General features: G+C 32.5%; 1 protein-coding gene across 1 annotated transcript in view; it reads right to left on the minus strand.

Annotated features, from left to right (window-relative positions):
* LOC145736045 (uncharacterized) overlaps positions 1-24653 on the minus strand; it is a 108674-nt gene that overhangs the window by 72697 nt on the left and 11324 nt on the right. The window lies entirely within an intron of this gene.

Genomic DNA, 24653 nt, shown 5'->3' on the forward strand with positions numbered 1-24653 from the left:
AACAAAAACTTTAAGAAAAATAAAATTTGTAGTTTTTGAGTTATTTGCAATATTCCAAACTTTTTGGAAACCCTGTATAGTATGTCAGTTTGGCGCTATTTAAATCATTTTCTGGTCACCCTGTATATAGAAAAATAGTGAGAGATTTGAGTTGCACATCAAATGTTTGGAGAGAACAAACGGACAGAAAAATTTAGTTAATTTGAGTACAAGTCAATTTAGTCAAATGTTTAGATTTAAGCTGGTTTTATAAACTCTCGTTTGGAAACTAATTGCAGGAAATAGTATAAAAAACAACGAATAATGCAACAGCCAAGGATTACAGAATATTTGGTACAAAAGAAAAATAGGAATTTACGATTACGAATTTACAGTTAAGACAACGACCATACATTAAGGTCATTAAGTACATTATACTTAGCTTGTGTGGGTTTAGCTAAAATATTTCTTTGAGAGGACCATCTTGTGCTTAATTCTTAGAGCGTAAAAGACCTATTCATAAAAAAATAAAAAAGTATTTTTTTATTTTATATGGTCTTAGAAATTCCGGATAGCCAACGGTCAATAATAAAATAGAAAGTGTTCTCAAACATCTGACTCCAGTAAATAAAGAATTAGTCTACAAGAAAACCAATCAATACCGCATATTCTAGATACGAAAATGATGAATGCAGAGCGTACAAATGGATATCACAGAGTGTTTCAATTTCATGATCGAGATTCAATTATTTTTCCAAGTAAGCAAATCCTGTTCGGTTTAAAAATCGTTTCCCAGGTTATCATTACTTTCTATTAAACGACTTTTATGTGAATTTATTACAGTGTGACCTTGCAGTAGTGAACGATAAACTAAATATAGTGTTTCTAAGTGAGAGCTTCCAAGTCCCATCATCATAACTTATCAAACTATACTGGATACACTTTAGATAAAATCACGTAAAGTTTACCAATTTAGTGAGACCATAAACACAAATCACCGATCGAACTTTTTTTGAATAAATATATTTTTAGATTATTTATACTAAGTTGAACAAATAGAGTGATAAATGTAACCAAGTGACCTAGAAACTGCAGTATAATAAATCAAAGCAGAAACGTCTTACTCACGCCCAATTACCGAAACATATTATGAATCAAACTTAAACTTGGCCAGTAAACACTCCAGTTTTTTCTCTGCTACAACTCTGTCTGAAAGATTTATAGGACTTGGCCAAGTTACGCGATATTCCTTCGGTTACACACGTTCATGATTTATGTCTCGCTTAGTCAAAATACTGAAAACTTTTTCTCCCAAGGGTTGAATGCACTACGAGCCGTGTGTATGATCTGCCGAGCATGCCGATAAAACAGATTAATCGTGAAATTCCCGTTTTGTTGAATGAAATCCCTCCGATCGTTAGATAAGGAAGCGGCTACTCCGGTAAAAAGCTCGAGACGAGAATTATTCCCCCGGGAGGCGGAAACCTGTTGAGATATTTAAAAACTGTTCTATCGGTTAATAAATTCAGCATCTTATGTCCAATTTTGAAACGGTAGAAAAGCCAGAAGCGTTTTCAGGATAGTTTGCAATAGGATATAGAGACTAATGATATAAGTCACGTTTTTATCAATTACGTATGTAATGATCCCAAAGGATGTAAAACCGTTAAGATAGAGTTATGTAATCGTTCCTTTTTTGTATTGTTTTGTGCTTTTCACAGCACAGATATTCGTAAAGTGACAAGTGCAAACTGCTGTTGAACAAACTGTTGATTGTTGATTTCCTTCTGTTCTGTTACTGGCGAAGAGGAATTTCAACAGATTTCCAGTTCTGCAGAATCCTTCTCAATACTCTAAGTTAAGAGTTTGGTAAATTCAAATGTTCTGCAATATCAGAACAAATTTGAGCAAAATGTTTATTGCAGAAACTGGACAGAGTGAGTTTGTAAAAATAAAATAAATGTTTATGGTCCACGCATTTTAATATATTCGATCCTATTTTTCGATTAACATGTGACGTTTAAGCACTTTGAGTGAAATACGCAAAAACTCGGTAATAATTTGATAAAAGCTGTTCACAACTTTTCTACTCTTTATCTTTTTAATAAAATTTCCTTAATATAGGGTGTTCCAAAAAAATTTAACGCAAACGATAGAATATGCAGCAATTGTCATAATTTTATATTCCATTAAATTATATCTTAATTGTAAGTACCTGTTTTTCAATTCAACTTAGATTCCGTTTCAAATGTAATAATAATGCACCAAAGCTTTAGACAGAGTTCAGTTATGACAGTTTGTTCCATTTATTGAATTTTTCTTTTAACAAACAGAATTGCATAAATAGTAAGATTGATATACATCTGGGTATACTTTGCACTTGTTTCAAAATGTTTTTTCTGTGTTTTTGCAAATAAGTATAACAGCCGTAGAATAAATTGTTCCGTTTAAGTGATCTTAAACAAAGAAATATCATAGATTGAAATCCATTTAGTATTTAAGGGGTAAAACACTTACTGCAACAAACAAATACATAATTTAAATCAAATATTAATAATAAATATAATATTCTGATTTGGTTGCTTTATCTGTAAATATGCACAAGCTCAAAAAAACCCATTGCTATTCACCTGGATGTGTAGTTGGTGAAAAGACCTTCGGTACATGATAAGCTTAAGTTTTGTCTTAAACCTAATTTTTGTAAAAAATCAGATAAATTTTATCACTATAAATAATAAAGAAGTCATTACTAGAAATTGTATTCATGACATCAATCACTCTAATCTGAATCACACACAATAAAGGGTCTGTGATTTTTGATAGTGTAAATGGAGAATTACTGAGGAATGTAGCTTTTTGTGTGCTGTTCAAAAATTTTAACTTTTACTGAAAAAAATTACTCAATTTGAAGGCTATCGTTTCTTATTTTGCTTACCGCAAAACAACTAAACGGGACATTTACCACCATGGCCCCCAAAGCTATGGCGGTGCCGCAAAAGACCTTTAAAGACCCCAGCAGGTTGTAATTTTGTACTTTACTAGAACGTTCCGCAAACTGGTTTTAAGCGGCGAGACCTCCAGCGGATCCATTCTTCATTTCGTTATTTTCATGCAAATTTTTTTGACGTGCGTTCACACTAAAATGCCGTTTTTTTTTGCGAAACCGACTTTCACGGTGTCCTCCTCCAGTAACAATACAAGAGGATGGTTTGATAAATGGCCTTGTTTGCATACTAAATAAATCTACGGTCTGTTAATCTCAATATGTCCTCGTGGGTTTTTTGATTTATAATAATTTATTCTCTTGTTAGTTTATTGTGTGTGAAACAAATGATAATGCTATAGATCTTAGATTTTATACGTAATGCTACTAAAACTAGTGTCGCTTTTCTTATTTTGATTAACGTCTTTATTTCCTGTCGTTAGTGATGATCCAATACGAAAAAAGTACCATTTTTCAACAGATTAGTAACACTTTTCTAAAGACTTTAAGAGGAAAACTTATTAGAAAAACAGATTTTCGCTCGTGTTTGGATACTGACAGACAAAAATGTGTTTCAGTTTTAACTTTTAGTAATTATGAAGAAAACAATAAGTGTTTCACTCAATTTATATTTGACATAAAACTTGCAACATTTTCTTGAAAACCAAAATAAATTAGGACGAAAAAGTTTTGAGGCAAAAAGATGGAAAATTTTACTCAAATATCCGGCAAGTTCGGCTTTTTCAATCTTCAATTCAATGGTAGCATTTTATAGTTTTAAGCTTTTATTAGTATTTTTATGTTCTTACTTAATTACACCTTTTTGCATAATAATTCTTTTAATTTAACAACAATTGTTGTAAACCTGTGTCTTCCATAAATCCTCTTGTATGTCTTTTTCAGATATCGTATCTTCAAGAAACTTTTTGGAGTTCGAGGCAGAAATTCTCAACTTTCTGGATAGCAGTTAAGTTCTTCAGACCGTATTCATAGGTTCAGGAGAAGCCGAACAGTCACATTGTCTAATCGAGCAAGAGCAAATGTAATTTTTTGGCAAAATTTTCAATTTTTTATTCCAAAAGGGTTCCTTCCAATGCACATCAAAAGGCATATTTATAACTAAAAACCCTAAATTAGATAAAATAAACACAAAAAAAACACTTTAAAATTTTCATTTTTCAATATGAAAGAATAGAGGAGTATAAGGGGTCTTTTTTACTACATTTTGAAATACAATATCTGAGTAAAATGAAGAGCTATAGAGGCGAGATTTCGCTCATTTTGTAGTATTTTTTATCCTCTTTCTAAGGGCCGGTTAGCGAAATCAAATCAAATAAAAAAGTTACAACATTTCAAATATACAAAAAATTACAGTTTTGGTAAAAAGTGCATTTTTGGCAAATTTTTATTTTGCTCCAAAAGGGTTCCAATGCACAGCAAAAGGTATATTTATACCAAAGGACCTTAAATTAGGTGAAATAAGCACAAAAAAAGCACTTTAAAATTTTTCACTTTTCAAAAAAATTGAAAGAATGGGGGGGTACTGAGAGGTTTTTTAGGTACTTTTTGAAGTTCAATATCTCGGTAACATGAGGAGCTACAGAGGCCATTTTTAATCTATTTGGTACTATTTTTTATGCTTTTTCGAATGGCGTAGGAACGAATGTCCTGCGAATTTAAATAAAAGAGCTACGATTTTACAAAAAGTAAAAAAATGCAATATTTGTCAAAAGTGCAATTTTGGCAAATTTTTATTTTGCTCTATAAGGGTTCCAATGCACTGCAAAGGGCATATTTATACAAAAGAACCTTAAATTAGGTGTAATAAGCACAAATAAAGCACTTTTAAATTTTTCACTTTTCAAAAAACTTGAAGGAATGGGGGGGTACCAGAGAGGTTTTTTAGGTACTTTTTGAAATTCAATATCTCGGTAACTTGAGGAGCTAGAGAGGCCATTTTTAATCCATTTTGTAGTCTTTTTTATGCTTTTTCGAATGGCGTAGGAACGAATTTCCTGCGAATCTAAAAAAAAGAGCTACGATTTTTCAAAAAGCCAAAAAATGCAATATTTGTCAAAAATGCAATTTTGACAAATTTTTAATTTGCTCTATAAGGGTTCCAATGCACAGTAAAGGGCATATTTATACAAAAGAACCTTAAATTAGGTGAAATAAGCACAAAAAAAGCACTTTAAAATTTTTCACTTTTCAAAAAAATTGAAAGAATGGGGGGGTACTAGAGAGGTTTTTTAGGTACTTTTTTAAATCCAATATCTCGGTAACTTGAAGAGCTAGAGAGGCCATTTTTAATCCATTTTGTAGTCTTTTTTATGCTTTTTCTAATGGAGTAGGAACGAATTTCCTGCGAATTTAAATAAAAGAGCTACGATTTTTCAAAAAGTCAAAATATTCAATTTTTGTCAAAAGTGCAATTTTAACAAATTTTTATTTTGCTCTATAAGGGTTACAATGCACAGTAAAGGGCATATTTATACAAAAGAACCTTAAATTAGGTGAAATAAGCACAAAAAAAGCACTTTAAAATTTTTCACTTTTCAAAAAAATTGAAAGAATGGGGGGGTACTAGAGAGGTTTTTTAGGTACTTTTTGAAATTCAATATCTCGGTAACATGAAAAGCTACAGAGGCCATTTTTAACCCATTTTGTAGTATTTTTTATTCTCTTTCTAATGGCCGGTTAGCGAAAGTGACAGGAGTTCAAATAAAAAAGTTACAACCTTTCAAATATACAAAAAATGACAGTTTTGGTAAAAAGTGCCTTTTTGGAAAATTTTTATTTTGCTGCATAAGGGTTCCAATGCACAGAAAAAGGTATATTTATACCAAAGGACCTTAAATTAGGTGAAATAACCACTAAACCTTTAAAAAATTCGAAAAATTGCATTTTTTGTCAAAATTTTCAATTTTTTATTTTGTTCCAAAAGGGTTCCAATGCATAGCAAAGGGCATATTTATAACAAAGAAACTTTTTGTTTATCTTGTATTCAAATTGAAAACACTACAACAAATCTTAATTATACAACAGAAATAATGAAATTGAATCCATCTAATTATCATCTAATCAGTAATCTTGTAAGTCCCATAAAGTCCTAAATCACCCAGATGACGGTTCTTTGATCTATTCTCTTCTCATCCTCTTCGTTTTACAACTTATTATATGACGGGTCATATTTTAAATAAATCTATAAATTTCCTACATTCCATTCGGGGATCTAATAATATACGACATACCGGGCCGTAATAAATCCCGAACGGAAAAATCTACGCGTATCAAATATCTTCGAGACATTTAAATATAATTAAGGTACGCCGTCGTCTTATAAACTTGTTAAATGTTAATCCGTTAATTAATCGTGAGAATTTATAACATTTCTTTTTGTCCAAGTGGCCTCTGCATGAAACTGAGGAAAAGTCAGTAAATTACCAATCCAGTAGGTACTTTGATTCCAGTTTCAGAATCTGATGTTTTTCCGGTTCAATTGATTAAAAGTTTGCTTTTTAGCAAACATTTTATCTCAGACATCTTTAGTTTTCCTCATTAGGGCTGAAATATGATCTGAGCTAGTTGTTTACTTGACAAATGCAGAAAGCGATAATTTTCTGCACGCTACTACAGTTGATGATGATCATCCTGTATAAGTAACTATTGTGCACTAGTCCAAAGACACTTAACATGTTTCACTTTCTAAACACAAATTGAACTGATACACAAAATCCGACTTTTCCTAACTACTTACAAATAGTTATTTTATCAATATCGACATTTACATCTCATCTACCTTATTTTGGTCTCGTAACCATGTTGGTGATCGCCAACGCTTTTCTCCAATGGATTTATGGATCAAATAACTAACTAACCAGTATGCTCCATCATTCTGTACCATTGAAGTTATGTTTCAATTAATCTGATCATTCCCGGAACCACTATTGTTGTGGGAGGGTTCGGATCCGCTTATGGTGGGTTTGGGTGGTTTAAATTGCGGTAGCCATTGGTCCCCGACGTAAACAGTGATTTAAATTGCCAGGCAAAGTTTATTGTGTAGAATAATGAAGTCGATTTGTTTGACTTTACTTCCTGTCTGTGCAGTGATTAAATGGAAAAGTAAAAATGTTCTAGTGCAGGGCGAGTAGGTGATTAAATTTCTGGTAACAATGTCTGATGAATTTTGATAGATGAAGAAACGACGGAGAACAGGAAGAAGTCCAAGTAAGGGAAATATCACATTGTGTAGTAGTCATGAATAATTCAACATTATTTATTGCGGTTTGATTTTATTGCAATTTATCTTCTAGCTTCTGAAGTCTTCTACTGCATATGTTTACAACTTATCATTACACTGAATTTTTTATTTTATTGAAATAAATTGTTGCAGTAGAGTAGCTTTCACAGTTAATCAATAATTTTGTTTAATGTCTATTACGCAAACATTATTAATTAAAAAAAAGCTTGTGTGTGAAATTAAGAATAGTTTTTTTTTTAAACACATAATTACTGGATTGAATTTCTAAATAGCACTTTTATTGTTTTATTCTAATAAACACAGAACAACTAGCCCAACAAACTACCAAGCAAAGTAAAAAGCATGAAAAGTTAGTTTTCAAGACAATTTTCATAAATCTAATGTCAATGTGCTCTATCTAAGACTATTTTCAAAACTAAAATATTGAAATTTGCCTTAAAAATTAAAACTTACTTCAAATACAAATTTTAAGCTTCTGATATTACTTTTCATTAGTTCATAGTCACTTTTTAAGGTTTAAATATAAGAATTTGTAGTAAAAAATTCTAGAAAAAGTAGTTTTTTATGTCTACAAGTACAAATCAATTTTCAATATGAAAGTCTCTCAGTTTGTCTGGAAACTATGAAAATTAACATAATGAGTGTTCCAAATTTGATCAAAATTGCTCCAACGGTTTGACAGTTATGACAGAAATTTGAAGGCCTGTATTTTCCTTAGGAATCATTTTTCAGGAAAATTACATAATGCATGTCAACTTATTTTTTAATTGGCTATGGATTGGTGCATTATTGACATTTAAAACTGGACCACCCTGTATGTTAAAATAAATCAACTAGTAGTCTTGGCCAAATGTACTTGAAATCACCACTAATACCTGCTCGATATGCAGATCACTACCTTGTGATTATTTAATAAGAAAAGAACAACAGTCTGATGCATTTTCGTGGAAACTACATTGTCTGGCATTGTTCATATTTACGAGGGATTTATTAGTCGTAACAAGAGCTTAACTCACTTTTATAACTGGCATTGGACGCTGCATTATACAAACAGTAAATTCCTCCAAGATTGACATTGCTTACACTGCAATCGTTCCAGTTAAACATTCCTTGAACTTGGATAAGTCATAAAAACGGATACTCGAAATTACCGCGGTGTCTGTTTAATTACGCAACTAGTATGTTGGTTTAAGCGTTGGAAAAGTTAATCGGGCTTAAGTCCGTTTAGGAACGTAGTTGGCAATTTAAAATTTTAACGACTGAATTAATGCCCAATAACCGTCAGTAATAGAAAATCATTTTACTACCAAAAACGCAGACTGTGCACCGGCTAAATAAAACTCGGATTAAGATCGTTAATATTTTATTGAGATTGCTTCATTCAGTGCGAGATTAAATGTATTTTCGACTGCCTGGCGTAAATAAATAACTGTCCATTAGAATGCAGTTTTATCTAAAGTCACCGTACGAATTTGTTCTTGGCATTAAAACTCAAATATCCGACCATACGCACACTTTCCCTAAGTGTTTTACGATTCCTGATAGTGATTTAACGTAATGTATTCGGCCTGTCATATCCGCGTTAACGCTTACAAGCTGCCTGCGTTCCTTATCGTTTGACCATGTTCACCTTTTACAGCAAAACTCCGCCAAACAACATTCCTGTCACCACCTCGAATAAATCACTCGTGGTGCAAACTGGACCCTGCTAGACTGTGCATTTGAAACTTATGCGGGCACCAAAATATGTCTGCTTTCGATTGTACATTGAGTTATGAATTGTTGGAACACTGGTACAGAATAATAATTTTAGTGTAGAAAAATCCAACAACATTTGGTTGTGCAGATTTGAATGAATAACTTCAAGGAGGGATAGCTGTTCACATTATTATGTGACAGTAAAAAGTAAAAGTGTGAATTGAGTCTTTGCAAATTGTAAATGTGCTAATGGTAAAATGGCATTTTCTATCACTGCCATAGTTCAAATTCAAAATCTACCTTGCATATGAAATTTTGCCTGTATTATAAAATGACAACCTTAAAGCCACATAACACTATAACGGTAACTACCATGCAAACCAATTGTTGAAAAATTAGGTGTACCTACTGACTGCAGCGCTGCAGTGGATATGGTCATAACTATTATACATTTTTAGATGGAGGAGGAAAGTATAGTTTCTGTAGAGAAAATTGGCATATTTTGTATCTTTTTACAAATATTTGTACAACTTAAAATATATGATCTCAAACCTTACAGAAATATTTATTTTTGTTAACTCCTTGCTACTAAATGTATACTTTTAAAAAAGTAGAAACTTTGGGTCATTTTTTGGTTAATTATTCGTCGTCCTGAACAATTATTGTCAATTGTCAGAGGTAAGTAAAGTTTTTCTTTTTCCAGAAATGCACTAAAGCGAATGGATTACCAGCAAAAACTTGGACAAAAAAGAAACACAACCAGTTTTAGGGCTTTTACCACTACCAACTGAAACTAGCATTAATACTACCAAGCATACACTAATAAAATATTTAATAGATTTTCAAGAACTGAACTGCTACTCTAGTACCCAGATTGAGTAATACAATAATTAAAACATTATAATTACAATTTTTCCTTTATATCTTTATTTTTTTAGGAGTCATAAAGGTGAGACTCAAGAAAGTGAAGAAAAAATTGGCAGCCCTACAACACCCTCTGTATAGTCAAACATAAAGTTAGTGACTTTATCAATGGAGAGGTGAATCAGATAAGAGAAAATAATAACATTCAGGAAGAAATCAACAAATTTGAACAAATAGTAGAGGTAACCAAAAAAAAGTTCCTAGAACCACACAAAGAGGCGAAGAGGAAATCTTGGATGACCGAAGACATTTCAATCCAAATGGAACAAAGAAGAATAGTCAAGGGGAATACAAAAAGATGCAAAAACAGATCAGGAGAAAGATTAGAGAAGCAAAAGAAAAAGGAGCGTAATAAATGGACATCATATCTAAAGACACTCTTCCATGACCAAAGATCGGAAGTCAGATACCCAGCCTCAGAAGTTATTACGGGAGCAGATATACTGAAACACGAAGTAGAGACGGCAATAAAACAAATGGAAAACGGAAAAGCTGTAGGACCAAATAACATCGAAGCTAAGTTTCTAAAACTACTGGGTGAAAAAGGGATCTGTATCACAGAGGAACATCCTGCAAAAATGACTATAATCAGAATTCATAGCGCTGCCCAAAAAACAGGAGCAAAAAAGTGTGAAGAATATCGGACTATCAGCCTAATGAGCCAAATGCTGAAGTTATTTCTTAAAAAGTAATTCCCAAAAGAATAGATAAAAAATGCGAAGAACAGATCTCAGACAGTCAGTTCGGGTTCATAAACGTGGTTAGCACTAGAGAGGCACTGTTAGGAGTTCAGGTTTTAATTCAAAGATGTAAGGACGTTAGTTGTGACGTATATGCGTGTCTTATTGACTAAGAAGAAGCTTTCGATCGAGTTCAACATCAAAAGATGATCAACATTCTTGAAGATGCCAAAGACCTCAGAATAATTTCAAATATCTACTGGAACCAGACTGCATGCATGAGACTGGATGGGGAACAGACTGAGCAGATAAAAATGCGGTGTAGAGAAGGGTATCTTATTGAACGTAGTCAGAGTAAACAATATCAGATACGCAGACGATACCATGGTGATTGCAGGTAGTTTGAAAGGATACAGACGTTAATAGATCGAATCACACACTACAGTCTACAACATAGACTTAAGATCAACCACTCGGTAAAACGGCACTGTTACCTTGAAAGTGTCATAAATAAACAATGGGACAATGAAGAAGAAATAAAATGCTTTATAGGAAAAGCCACAGCAGTTATTAACAAAATGAAAACCATTTTCAAAAGCCACATCACATCTCTCAAAACAACAACCTAACCGGAGTAGAAGCATGGTCGCTGACAGAGGCCACCACTAAAAAACTTTTGAAGCATTTGAGATGTAGTTGTATAGAAGAATCCTGAAGATACCATGGGCATAACAACAGAATGCAAAAAAAATTGGAAATCATGTATACCATCAAGCGCAGAAAACTCGAGTAGAACAAGAACCTCCTGGAACCTGGTTCGGAAAAACCTCATCCGAACTGTTTCGAGCCGCCACCAAGAAAGAAGAAGAAGAATATTCAAGAAAATTTTAGTTATTATACGATTTACGGTTTAGAGCGTTTGTTGCGTAAGATTTTCACCTGTAAAGATTCCTAATGTTACTTATACAGGAAGGCACAACACGACCTTTTTATGAGTTTAACGACGGTCATAAAATAATAGCCACTTAGGAGAAGATCAAAGTGTGTACATTATTTGCCTTTTTGCACGCTAATTTGCTTAATTCGTACTACCGTTAAGTAACTGAAAGTTAATGACTTACGTTGTTATGCAAAAAATATGTCTTAACTACATTGTAGTTACATTTTATCAGTAAGCAACATTAAAATAGGTTTAAACTTTATATCTACCTTTCTCTACCTATCACCTTTTTTCCGTGGCTACAATAATTGTGCACACTTAATTAAGCTCTCATGGCAATATATGTCAAAAAGGTATTTACTTGCATTAATACAAAAATAGAGTATCACAGTCTTCTACAAACAAATCCAACTGTTGCTTCTGGTTTCTTACTAATTGTCCACTTCATTAAGAAAATTACTTAGGGAGCACGTTCAAAACGTTAAGACGATTTAAATTCCACAAACGTCGCAAATAATCAGAAAATGGTGCCACAAAGTCTCCTGAAACTCTTGAAAGTAAATCTTTTCCGCATTTCAGGGGAACAATTCAGCGCGTCGTTCGTCACTTGCCTCTCGGAAAAATTAGCAGGTAAAATGGGCTAAATATGACATAAAGCGGCTCGGTTAATTATTCGAATTTGTTATGCGAAGAAGTTACGAGATATTTTAGTACAAGGAACAGGCAGCCGGAATGGCTAAATTTAACCGACCAGCGATTTAAAAAGGTTATAAAAGACGTCTAGCCCGGATTGACACCTGTGTTCTTTGTTTTTTGTGTCTCTCAATGCTAAATTAACGACACGCTCAGATTAGCGTTCAGGATTAACATATAGTCAGATAAACTGCACACACGTAAGGCCGGCCATTTTGTTTTCCTATTAAGGAAGATAATTACCCGTAAAGTACTATTATCACCTAGTGGTGTCAGTTTAGTTTTAATTACATTATTCAAGAATCGATCTTCTGATTTAAGTGCCGATCATCGGCAAACCCGTTCTTATAGGAATACGTAATAGTTGAGAAAATTGCAAGATGTTGACGCTGATCTTGGCCAGCAAAGGAAATTGGATCTGTAGTATCTGCTTTTATTAAATTGACTTTCAGTGCAGGGAAAAAGTAAAAGTGAAGCATGATTAAAATCAAAACATAAGGAAGTTAAGTGAAATGCACACAATTTACTAAATTACTTGGATTTTTAAAAACATGACAGAAAAACTACTTGTATTGACGTGTTCTTCATTCCCTTAAGCTTGACTTGAGTTAGACTTGAAATCGAGTCAAGCCTCTCTATGTACGAGGTTAAATAATTTTTAAAACAAAAAAAAGGCTAATAATTTAATTTTTTGAACAAATAAAAGCTAATAATATAGTCAACTATTTAGAAGTTTTGGCAGCAACAACATAAGTATTAATTTTAAAATTTGGTGTCTGGGGTTAGTTTTGCAAACAAAAAGATGATTTAGAACAGTTAATGTTACACACAATTAATGTAGAACAGATAGCAAAAATATGATATTGACAAAAGTGACAGAAAGATGAAAATGTTTTTAAAATATAGCACGTATCTAATTTATCATACTACCAAAATTTCAAAGTTCTATAAAAATTTGATCCTAACAAACTTTAAATAAATGATTTTGGTGGCTAACTTTGTATAAGCAGTTACCTTAATACTGTGTACTTACTTGTCTCTGTACAGAATTTCCGCATATTCTGAACCAACTATTGCATTTTTAGGAAGGCTCGATAGTAGCAATAATAAATAATTGCTAGTTAAACTGCTGTATTATGAATAATATCATTAATCATCAGCATATACAGGGTGGTCCAGTTTTAAGTGTCAATAATTCATCATTCGATAGCCAATCAAAAAATAAGTTGACTTGCATTATGTCATTTTTCTGAGAAACGTTTCCTAAGAATACAGTCCTCCAAATTTCAATTTAAAAAATCGTTTTATAGTGTAAAACTGAACATTCAAGACTTGTGAGAGTCCAAATTTGTACTGAATAGTCTAAAAACTTGCTATTTACTACTAGGAATAGTCTTATAATTCGTTTTCTCAGACTGCCATCCTGGTCGAGTGTCTGAAACTGGATTTCAAGAAGTCAAAACAGTCCGGAAATCAAGACAAAGATTGTATTGTGCATGAAACCCATTTTTTACTTCTAAAGATAATCTAATAGTTGACTTAAGCTAGAACTGACTTTACTAGGACTAAAAAGAGTCCAAAAGTCTATTCTCAGGACTTTAATTGGTGTACAACTCAATTTTCTGGACCGGAACAAGTCTAGAAGTCTACAATTTTGGACTATTTCATTTCTAAAAATTAGTTCTTAAGACTAATATCGTAGCATTTGGTACCAAAATTTTTTACTTTTATTACTTTACTTTTTGACTTGAAGAAACTTGACTTTTGGAAATAGTCTTAAAAAGCACTAAAAACAGTCTGAATTTCCTAAAGTTGCTACAATTTATTGCACCTATGAGTTTTAGTCAGTTTAATAGTGAAGAAGCTTGAAATAACATTTTCAAGACTATGGACAGTGTACAAACTGGCTTTTAGGCCTGATAAGTCAAAAAATTCGTAAAGATAGGTCGCAAAACAATCTAGATTTTAAGAAATAATTTTTAGCTCGAATTTTTAGCACTGAGATGTCTAGAAGTTGATTTAATAGTAACAAAGCTTGGAATGCCATTTTAAGTCTATGAAGAATGTGAAAATTGTTTTTTAAGTTTGCTGTGTTAATAACTTGGTAAAGATAGTCTTGAAACTCGATTTTCCAAGCTGAAAGCAATTTTGAAGCACTAATAATAGTCCAGAATTCTGAGAAAATGAAAAGCAAAGACTATTTTCAAGACTAAAATATTGAAATTTGTCTCAAAACTATGAAAACTTACTTCAAATGCAAATTTTAAGATTCTGATGTTACTTTTCATTAGTTCATAGTCAGTTTTTGTTGTTTAAGTCAATTTTTAAGGTTTAAATGTATGAATTTGTAGTCAAAAATTCTAGAAAAAGTAGTTTTTTATGTCTACAAATCAATTTTCAATATTAAAGTATCTCGATTTCCATGAAAACTGGTTACAAACACAATTTTTAAGCTTCTGAAATCATTTTTTATTTTTTCTTTCAAGTCTTTCAGTTTGTCTGAAAACTATGAAAACTGGCTACAATGAAATTTTTTAAGCTACTTAAGTGAATTTTCCGTTTTCGGTCTTTGAACGTAGTAACTGAATTATCTCGTAAACGAAGTTTTAAATCAGAATTTTATAAGAGGTAATTTCTTTTTCATCGTGAACAGTGAAATTTAAAAAAACTGTAATTTTTGAAAAATGAGAGACGTAGAAGATAAGGCAAAAACATTAAAACCATCTTCCTGTATCTACGGTACTGGAGAATTTTGGCAAACATCATTCATAATGAGTACTAATTTCATAAGTGCTTGTTCCAAATTTGATCAAAATTGCTCCGGTTTGACAGTTATGACAAAAAAACGATTTTTTGAACAGAAATTTGAAGGAATGTATTTTACTTAGAAAGCATTTTTCAGGAAAATTACATAATGCATGTCAACTTATTTTTTAATTGGCTATGGATTGGTGAATTATTGACATCAAAAATTGGACCACCCTGTATTGACACAAAGTAAAATGAACCTGTTCTGTTTCGTAAAATGTTCCAACCATATTTTTTTTAGAGATCTATAATATGTATAATAGTAATTTAAAAATTGTCAAAAAGTATAAAATTCTTAATATTCTTTTAATTGTTTGAGAATTTTGAAGTCAATATCTCCAAAAACAAGAACATTTAAAAATAAGCTGATCAGAACAAACATTTTCTAGACTAAGTAACATAATCTGTTTAGGTTGTTGGAAATCTGTTCCTGTCACTGATTTCATGTAGATGCAGAAAACGAAAAAATAACTTAGATGTTTTCGGTCTGGTTTTATTAATCAATAATTATTTTGTTCCAAATCTGTATCATTTTTAGTTTCTTACATACAGCCGAAGTTCTTTCTTGTCCGACGTCAAGTATAATTACAAGTACATCCACAGATAAAACCAAATATAAAAATGTTAAACACAATAAAAGATTACTTTATGTGACACTTAACACATGTTTTTTACCTCATCAATCTTATCTTCCCGAAGAATTCAGGAATTATCCTGATGGGCATTCCTGCGATTACTCGGTATCTATGGTCCAAAGTAACATTAAAAAATTTACTTTTCTATTACATTGTTAAGTCACACTACTTTACATTGTTTTTCGCCATACATGCAACGCACAAATAAAAAATTGTATTATACCCGTAACAAAATATTGTATTTTAGGACATTCTACAAATAGAGATTTTTCTGATCATCTATATCTAATTGTAAAAATTGTGAAATAAATAAGTGAAACCAAAATGGCCCACCCAGTATAAACAACTAACTCAGGATATTTTTAATTTTACTAATGTATTGAAAAGTTATTTTAGTGACATTGTTTTTGTACTGCATTAGTATTGGATCTAGCTAATGGGTAATCCGTGTTATGGTTTTACATTCGCCTTAAAAACGCTATACATGTATCTCTTTTTATAAACCAAACGGTGTTTTGACATTGTTAATGTCTCAAGTTTGTACTACTCACTAGTTAAATGCAATTTATATTTGTCACAAAAAAATATAACAAATTTGCTGATCATCAAATCCTTGACCACATAATAAATCTTGTTGTGTTACTCCAATTATTTTTATCTTTCAGACGCACGTTGCAAAACTTTAGAAAATTCTGGCTCCGCACTTCATTACTTTCATGTCATAGAAGCAGGACAATGACGAATTACTCCTGTTCTATTCTCAACCAGATCCTTTTAATCCTAGTCCAATGAGCGAGCAAGACCAGACAGTAAAAAATGTCGATAAGTGCAAAAACCCAGTCTAACGCACCGATACTTCCATGTTGAAATACCATAAATGTCTGACGTAGATTTGCCTCGTATATTCAATAATTGCCTCTTCGGCTTCCAATACGCTTTAATGGAGGAAATAAAATAACCCCAGCGACTTGTAGGTGGGATTAGTAGGTTGATATAAAGATATTTGCGTTTGCTTTCCAACAACTTACCGGCTCAGCAGATTTAATCTCGTTAACGATATCTGACGTATTTATGTTACAAAATTTGCGGTATTTGTTATTTTCATTCGGTTTGGGTATCCACAATACCACCTTGTTAAGAGCAAACGCAAAATCTGACAATCACTTCACAGCCTAATCGCGATTTATTATCCAGAAGCCATGGAGTAATGAAGACAAATGTTGTCGCATTAAGCCGTCTTATTTCTGACTTTGCCATCGGCCATCTGAATATTTTAAGATACGTCTAGATGCTTTGCATGCTTTATTTCCATCTGTAAACGGCACTAAATGTATAACATTAAGATCGAGAAGATATCCATGGGAAAGGACGAGTTTGTCAGTTTTGATCTAGTGCAAACGCTGGTGCACTTTTGCGAGTCGCAAATTCACTTTGCAATGGTAAATTGCTTTATTCTGTATTTTGTTTTAATTCACCCAAGTGGGTTAATGCATTATGGGTTTTTGATGTAGGATTTTAGTTCAATCAGGTCAAGAATGTATCAAATAAATAGCTGAGCAAACTGTTGCATAATCTATTCATAACAGAAAAAATAGTTTTACAATTTTAGATTTCAAAATAAAGTTATTGAGTATTTCTTGTTATCAAGAACATTGATAAGAAATTCAGTTTTCTATTCAACTGTTTAAACAATTTTTATTTGCTATTTTAATATTATATAATTTTGGTTTTTTTTAAACTAATTCAATGAATAATTTATTAAAATTGATAGATGAATAACACAATTTGGAGCACGCAAGCAGATGGAGGTTTCAATGGGAAAAAGTTAGGCAACATATTTTACACTAAGAGTTAATGAGAATAAACCAAAAATTAAAGAATTAAAAGGAAAATCTTCCTACAAAAACAAAGCTTTGATTTCATAATTTAGTTAAATAAACATAAGTTTGATTTTCAGAGTTTTAAAATAAAATAGTATAAGACAGTTGAGAAAACATCACCCAGGAAATTTTCAAAATTATTTACACTTGGTGGTTCTTTTTTCTAGTTGGTAGCCCAAAATGTCCTCTTTTGACCACCCTGTAAGCGCCAATCACTATCCCACGTAAAAGTGCTTAAAAACAAAATGGCGTCAAAAGTGACAAAAACAGTAAATTTACAAAAAGTTGGTCAACTTTGATCACCCTGTAACTCAGTTATTTTATGAGCTACAGAGTGTTTTTTTTTACTGGTTGGTAACCCGAAGTGTCGCCTTTTGACCACCCTGTAAGCGCCAATCACTGTCCCACGAAAAAGTGCTTAAAAACAAAATGGCGTCAAAAGTGACAAAAACAGTAAATTTCCAAAAAGTTGGTCAACTTTGATCACCCTGTAACTCGGTTACTTGATGAGCTATAGGGTGGTTTTTTTACTGATTGGTAACCCGAAGTGTCGTCTTTTGACCACCCTGTAAGCGCCAATCACTGTCCCACGAAAAAGTGCTTAAAAACAAAATGGCGTCAAAAGTGACAAAAACAGTAAATTTCCAAAAAGTTGGTCAACTTTGATCACCCTGTAACTCAGTTATTTTATGAGCTACAGAGTGGTTTTTTTTACTGGTTGGTAGCCCAAAATGTCCTCTTTTGACCACCCTGTAAGCGCCAATCACTGTCCCACGTAAAAGTGCTTAAAAACAAAATGGCGTCAAAAGTGACAAAAACAGAAAATTTCCAAAAAGTTGGTCAACATTGATCACCCTGTAGCTCGGTTATTTGATGAGCAAAAGAGTGTTTTTTTTTTACTGGTTGGCATTCCAAAATGTCCTCTTTTGACCACCCTGTAAGCGCCAATCACTGTCCCACGTAAAAGTGCTTAAAAACAAAATGGCGTCAAAAGTGACAAAAACAGAAAATTTCCAAAAAGTTGGTCAACATTGATCACCCTGTAGCTCGGTTATTTGATGAGCAAAAGAGTGTTTTTTTTTTACTGGTTGGCATTCCAAAATGTCCTCTTTTGACCACCCTGTAAGCGCCAATCACTGTCCCACGTAAAAGTGCTTAAAAACAAAATGGCGTCAAAAGTGACAAAAACAGTAAATTTCCAAAAAGTTGGTCAACTGTGATTACCCTGTTACTGGGTTATTTGTTGAACTATAGCTTGGTTCTTTTTAGTGGTTGGTAACCCAAAGTGTCCTCTTTTGACCACCCTGTAAGCGCCAATCACTGTCCCACGTAAAAGTGCTTAAAAACAAAATGGCGTCAAAGGGACAAAAACAGTAAATTTTCAAAAAGTTGGTCAACTTTGATCACCCTGTAACTGGGTTATTTGATGAGCTATAGGGTGGTTCTTTTTACTGGTTGGTAACCCAAAGTGTCCTCTTTTGACCACCTTGTACAGTTCCAACTAAATTTGACAGGAAAAACAAAATGGCGTCTAAAGTGACAAAGGCAGTAAATTTCAAGACATTAGTCAATTTTGTCACCTTGTAATTCGGTATTTGATGAGCTACAGAGTGGTTCTTTTTACTGGTTGATAGCCCAAAGTGTCCTCTTTTCATCACCCTGTAAGCGCCAATCACTGACCCACGTAAAAGTGCGTAGAAACAAAATGGCGTCAAAAGTGACAAAAACAGTAAATTTCCACTAAGTTGGTCAACTTTGATCACCCTGTAAATCGGTTATTTGATGAGCTAAAGGGTGGTTTTTTTACTGGTTGGTAGCCCAAAGTGTCCTCTTTTAACCACCCTGTAAGCGCCAATCACTGTCCCACGAAAAGTAAAACTAGAATATAATAGCTAATTTCCTAACAAGTGATACTTTTGACGTGGTAATTCTCCATATCTCGGTTTTTGGCATATTTCGATGTTTTATTGTGGATGTTAATTTCAAAATTGAATAAATCTATATTTTCTCATAATTCATTTTGGTAAAACTCAATTTGGAAAAAAATGCTGGAAAATGGAAAAAGCTGGACAGGTCGTATGTAAATGATAATATGACTTGATTGATCGACCATATACGAAAGTTTGAAGAAATGCTTAGTAGCTCAAAAAACATGCTACAAACATAGCATTAGCATCTCAAATGTGTGCAATAATATACATCTATAGACAACTCCTTGGGAATTTGGAATATATTAATACTATTTCGTAAGTGTTAACCATTAATGAGCTACTCTGGCTTTTAGCTAGTATATTACGAGAGACCTAACCTTGCCTATTTTAATAAAAACAAACCAATTTCATTGGTAAAATTGTTTGAATTTTCATTTCATTTTACTGCTTGTTTGAAGATATTGATCATTCCTCCAAATTTAATCAAAAACTCCAGCAGAATTCCACTACATTTTACATGAATAACCGTTATTCACACCTGCGTTCACTAACCGAACATGACATAACCAGTCGATAGAAATGTTAAACAACATCCACTGAAGAAGATACCGAAGATTAAGCATCAGTTACGGTATCCACCAACAACTAACAAGCCGGGAATTGTTTCAACAATGCGGCGTTAAACGCCAATCCAAACAACGCAAACAATGACACTAATTTACCTTGTTATCCTAGATGAAATCCGAAGCTGTAAAAGTTTTACAGACTTGAAACATGACTTGCCCAGACCCACACAAGCTCGCTTTTCTAAATTGAAAACATAATTCACCGGTTTCCGCGAACTATTGGACATGGACAAACCGACAGAATTGCATTTCAACTACATGCACAAGTTTGATAAGTGCAATTTGTAAAACCATACCTTAGAACCGTATTTGGTTCAGGTGAGGTACTAAATATCGTGTTAACATAAAATAAGTACTTTGTAAATTACCCGGGAAAAACGTAAATAATCATTAGGACGGACAACTGAAGCGGCAAAAAGTGAGAAAACATGTAAAATGTCTTTTGGCGTCCATCCAACTCATTTTGAGGATTTATTCTTGTTGTCCTACAGTTTCAATAGATGTTTGTCGATGTAAGGATTTTAATCAAGGTTATTCCAAATTTGTACTGCAAATACTCCGTTCTTTGAATTGGTTAAAAAGAATCTTTTATGTCCATCGTATATTTTTATGCAGTTTATCCGATTTGGGTTAATATTCAAACTGTCTGGCTACATTGTACATAAAAGTGCACGGTCTTAATCAAAAATATAGTGCAACGACATGATATAAACTGAATTTCAGGACAACTTTTGAGAGTCAAATAAATTTTTATTTTTATTGCAACACAGCAAACTCTAGTTGTTTACAAAGAGTTTTATAACTTTTTTTTCTCAATTGGACACAAGATAATAATAAATTTCTAAACGAATCGACAGATTTTGATGCGGTTTGGACTATCATTGAGTTTTGGTTAATGGAAAAAACTCTTAAATGCACCGCCACTGTACTATACAGGGTAGAAAAGAAGCGCTTGCAAAAAAGTGAAATTTTCAAATTGTCTCCAATTAATCAATAATTTGTTTAAAAAAAAACTCCAATACGAACCAATTATCAGTAACAATTTGTTAATTTGTAGTTCCTATATCCTTCACAAATAAATGTTGTTATAGATACGCCAGTGGAAAACCAATAGTAAGAAATCAAATGCTTCGTGGTGGGCGTGGGCGGAAGAAACTGAAGAAACACAAGAAAAAAAAAACGAAAAAATAGACGTAAACTTAATGGTGTGCTCACGGTCGATAATTTCCTTTGCGCTCTCGTTTAGCACCTTTTGTTGGAACTGTTTGACGATCTGGTTTTATGGACTTTAAATAAAGTATGTTATAATGTTTCTAATGCGGTCCATCTTACCATTGAATAGTTTCACACGGGTAAATCTTTCTGACGGGGCTGACAATATTTGTTTCTTACATTCATCACGTGTAAGAAGTAGCCACCGACGAAGTTTTCCTTAGGAGTAAACGTTGAGTTGAAAAGAATTTGAGAAATGCTGATGAAGAGAAAAACTTCTGAAAGTGTTGACATAACAAAAGTAATACTACAGTTTTGTTTCATTCACTCAGGTGATGTTTAAACATGAATTTCAAGTGTGAGAAAGTAAATCGCAATCACTTTAAAGCGCCATCCATTATATGGTTGTCTAATAAATGTTTAAGACGCCAATAAATCACAACAAACAGACGGATCACTTGAGTGTTCCGCCAAGCACTAGGAACTTATTAAGAGATTATGCACTGGAACACTTCATAAATCCTTCAACGTTAATTTAAATGGATTTTGACCACCTAGGTGGAGTTGCGACTGTCTGTTACCGGTCATATATCACCTGATGGCTTTTAATTGGGATGAAAATCCAATTAGTCGTTATCTACAAAGGCGTTTTCCTAATATGGTTGTAATGTAGAACATGTGGCCCACGACAGTTTGAGATAATCCAAGACTTTCATTTCTGGGAAGATAATTTTATATTTTTTTAAATTCATTATATTCACGTACTGTCCCATATTAAAAAAAATTAACAGTCTCTAAGACACAAAAAAGAGTTGCTAATGATAATGCAAGTTATGAAGAGGAACTAGAAGATCATTATTACTAAAAACACAATAATTTGCTGCTCGATATCTTGCTTTAATAAGGTTTCTGATAGATATCTACTTACACGCAGGTTAACAGCCATTAACTTAATTATACACCTACACAAAAGTGACAAAATTTTACCAAGAGAAAAGTATGCAGAATGCGATGTATGCTTGTCATATTCAGCTTCTTCTGTCACATTCTAACAAAACCTCTGCTCTCTTAAAAATAAAAACACAGCAAAAGCTACATAAATATTATTTAGTACCATTACTGTTGTTGGAGTAGATGATTCACTTGAACGTGAGAAATCTTTCACGTTTTTTTATCAATTACTTATAGTATTAGCATATTTTATGCTGAGAAGTATAAAATATTATAGAGATGTTAAAACATACATTGAATTCCTTTTAGCCATTTTAGTTAGCAAATCTGGTGTACTAAGTGCAAAGTCCATCGTCTGGTATCATTCAGTCTTCCTAAAAAGGTTTTTAAAAGAATACTTTACTATATCTGTCGCATAAGATAGTTTACTAATTTCGAAAATTGAAATATAATGTTTATTGCCTCCAGTATCAAAATCAGATTTTACTAATCCTAAAAGATGTTTTGTTGTTTTGCCAAGGAATAAACATTGTTACAAATTCGACTTAAGCCGTCATTTTCACATTCTATTCGTATTATCTATGTTAATACTAGTTTCCTCTTGAAAGATTCCTGCTATTTCAATCCATTTTTGATAATTTTCCAAACTCTGACTTTTAGAAGGCACCAGAAAACCTAGTTTGCAGTTACTATTGATTTGTTTCTAAGATATTAGAACTACTATCTACTAATAATATAAAAGTAAAAAGAAGTTTCTGCTGAGAAACATGTTGGCGATAAGAAAAAACTTCAAAATCAAGCCAATAGCAACAAAAATAATAAATAATATCATTGAAGCCGTAAACCAGAAAACCTTGTCACACCTATAGAAATAAGGTTGGTAGTGTGTTAGACTATTAATTTCTAAATTGAAATCTCAATTAAGAAGTGTGTTTAATAACTACAATCAAGACATCACATAATAATTATAAATTCATATTTTTCTAAGCGAACCTTATTTGAATAAGGCGTCCATTTCATTGATAAAGGCGTTTTGAAACTAATAACTGCCTTCCCATTCACTTGCATATAAATTGACTCGGCCATTTTATGTCTAGTCGAGCTGCCTAATAAAATTAGCAAATTAACTTACGTTGTAATGTTATGTGAATGACAATTTTGTCGTTAAAAGTGTGAAGCAACTGCCCGACTGATTTTCTCTTTGACCGATTGATTTTTACCTTAATTACAGTGTGGGTCGAGCTTTATTCGAAACAATTAGCATTTTAAGATTTGTAAAAGGATAGTAAAAATCATAAAAAGAAGCTTAACTAAACGATTGGTGACGCCCTGTCATTTCTATGCTAAACCAATCATTTTGTTGACGGTAAACCTTCATATTTCTATGGTAAACCTGAAATGCATGACACCATTAGTCCATTACGATGTGGTGTAAATGATTATCTCTGTCTTTATGGCCAAACGTTTTCAAATATTGTTAAACAATTAGGCAAATAAACATTTAGAAATTTTAAAATTATGGCTTTATTTTACTTTTCAAAAAAGAGCAACATTTTGCATTAAAAATTGTTTAAATTTTTTTTGCACGATTTTATAAACTGCTCCTAATAAAGTAGTTGAGTAATTCTATTTGTCTCTTTGGAAAATTCTGGAAAATTATTATTCACTTGAAAAACATCAACCTTTTCAAAAAATTGCTTCTACTCACACTGTTATATTTTTATAAACTGACCGAAACTTGAAGAAGGTCATAGCAGCCATGCCAAATAAAAAACAGAATCTAGTTTTTGAATTATTTATTTAATTAAAAAATGTAAACTTAAACATTTTTATTCTAGTTCTGTTTGAAGATTTTTTTTAAATTTTTTCCAAAATTATCCAAATAATATTCATAGAGCTCTGCAAGTCAGAATGTCTCTAAAAGTGCACGTAAAGTGTTTTTGACTTTCTAGTTGCTCTAGGTTTCCTATGCCCATATTTTGACAGTTGTGACGTATTTGACAAGCGTCACATAATATTAGAACAACATTTATGTACATTGTCAGGTGACCACTGTCCAAATAATATACGTGGAGCTACACAAGTCATTATGTGTGCACAAGAGAAGGTAAACCCTTGTAGACTTTACAGTGTTTGTTTAACATTTCGAATGACCATGTTTTGACACTTGTGACGTATTCGACAGTTGTCAGATGATCCTGGGGCACCATCGACATAAACTGACACGTGACAACTGTTTACATAACACAAAGGTCATTTTGGTAAATCATCCGTAGAAGGTTCACTCTAACAATTTATCAAAAATTGAGTTTTTTATTTGACAATTATTGTAAAATCGGTAGATTACTAAAATTCATCTTTAAAACATTGGAATATGTTTTTTATTTTTTAGTAATGCACTTTTCTGTAACCTATGTGCTAACTGAATTTCCATTTATTATTATTATTTGCT

This window comes from Ips typographus, linkage group LG1 (assembly GCF_016097725.1).
Source record: "Ips typographus isolate SLU linkage group LG1, UJ_Ityp_2.0, whole genome shotgun sequence".
In the NCBI taxonomy this organism is placed as follows: Eukaryota; Metazoa; Arthropoda; class Insecta; order Coleoptera; family Curculionidae; genus Ips; species Ips typographus.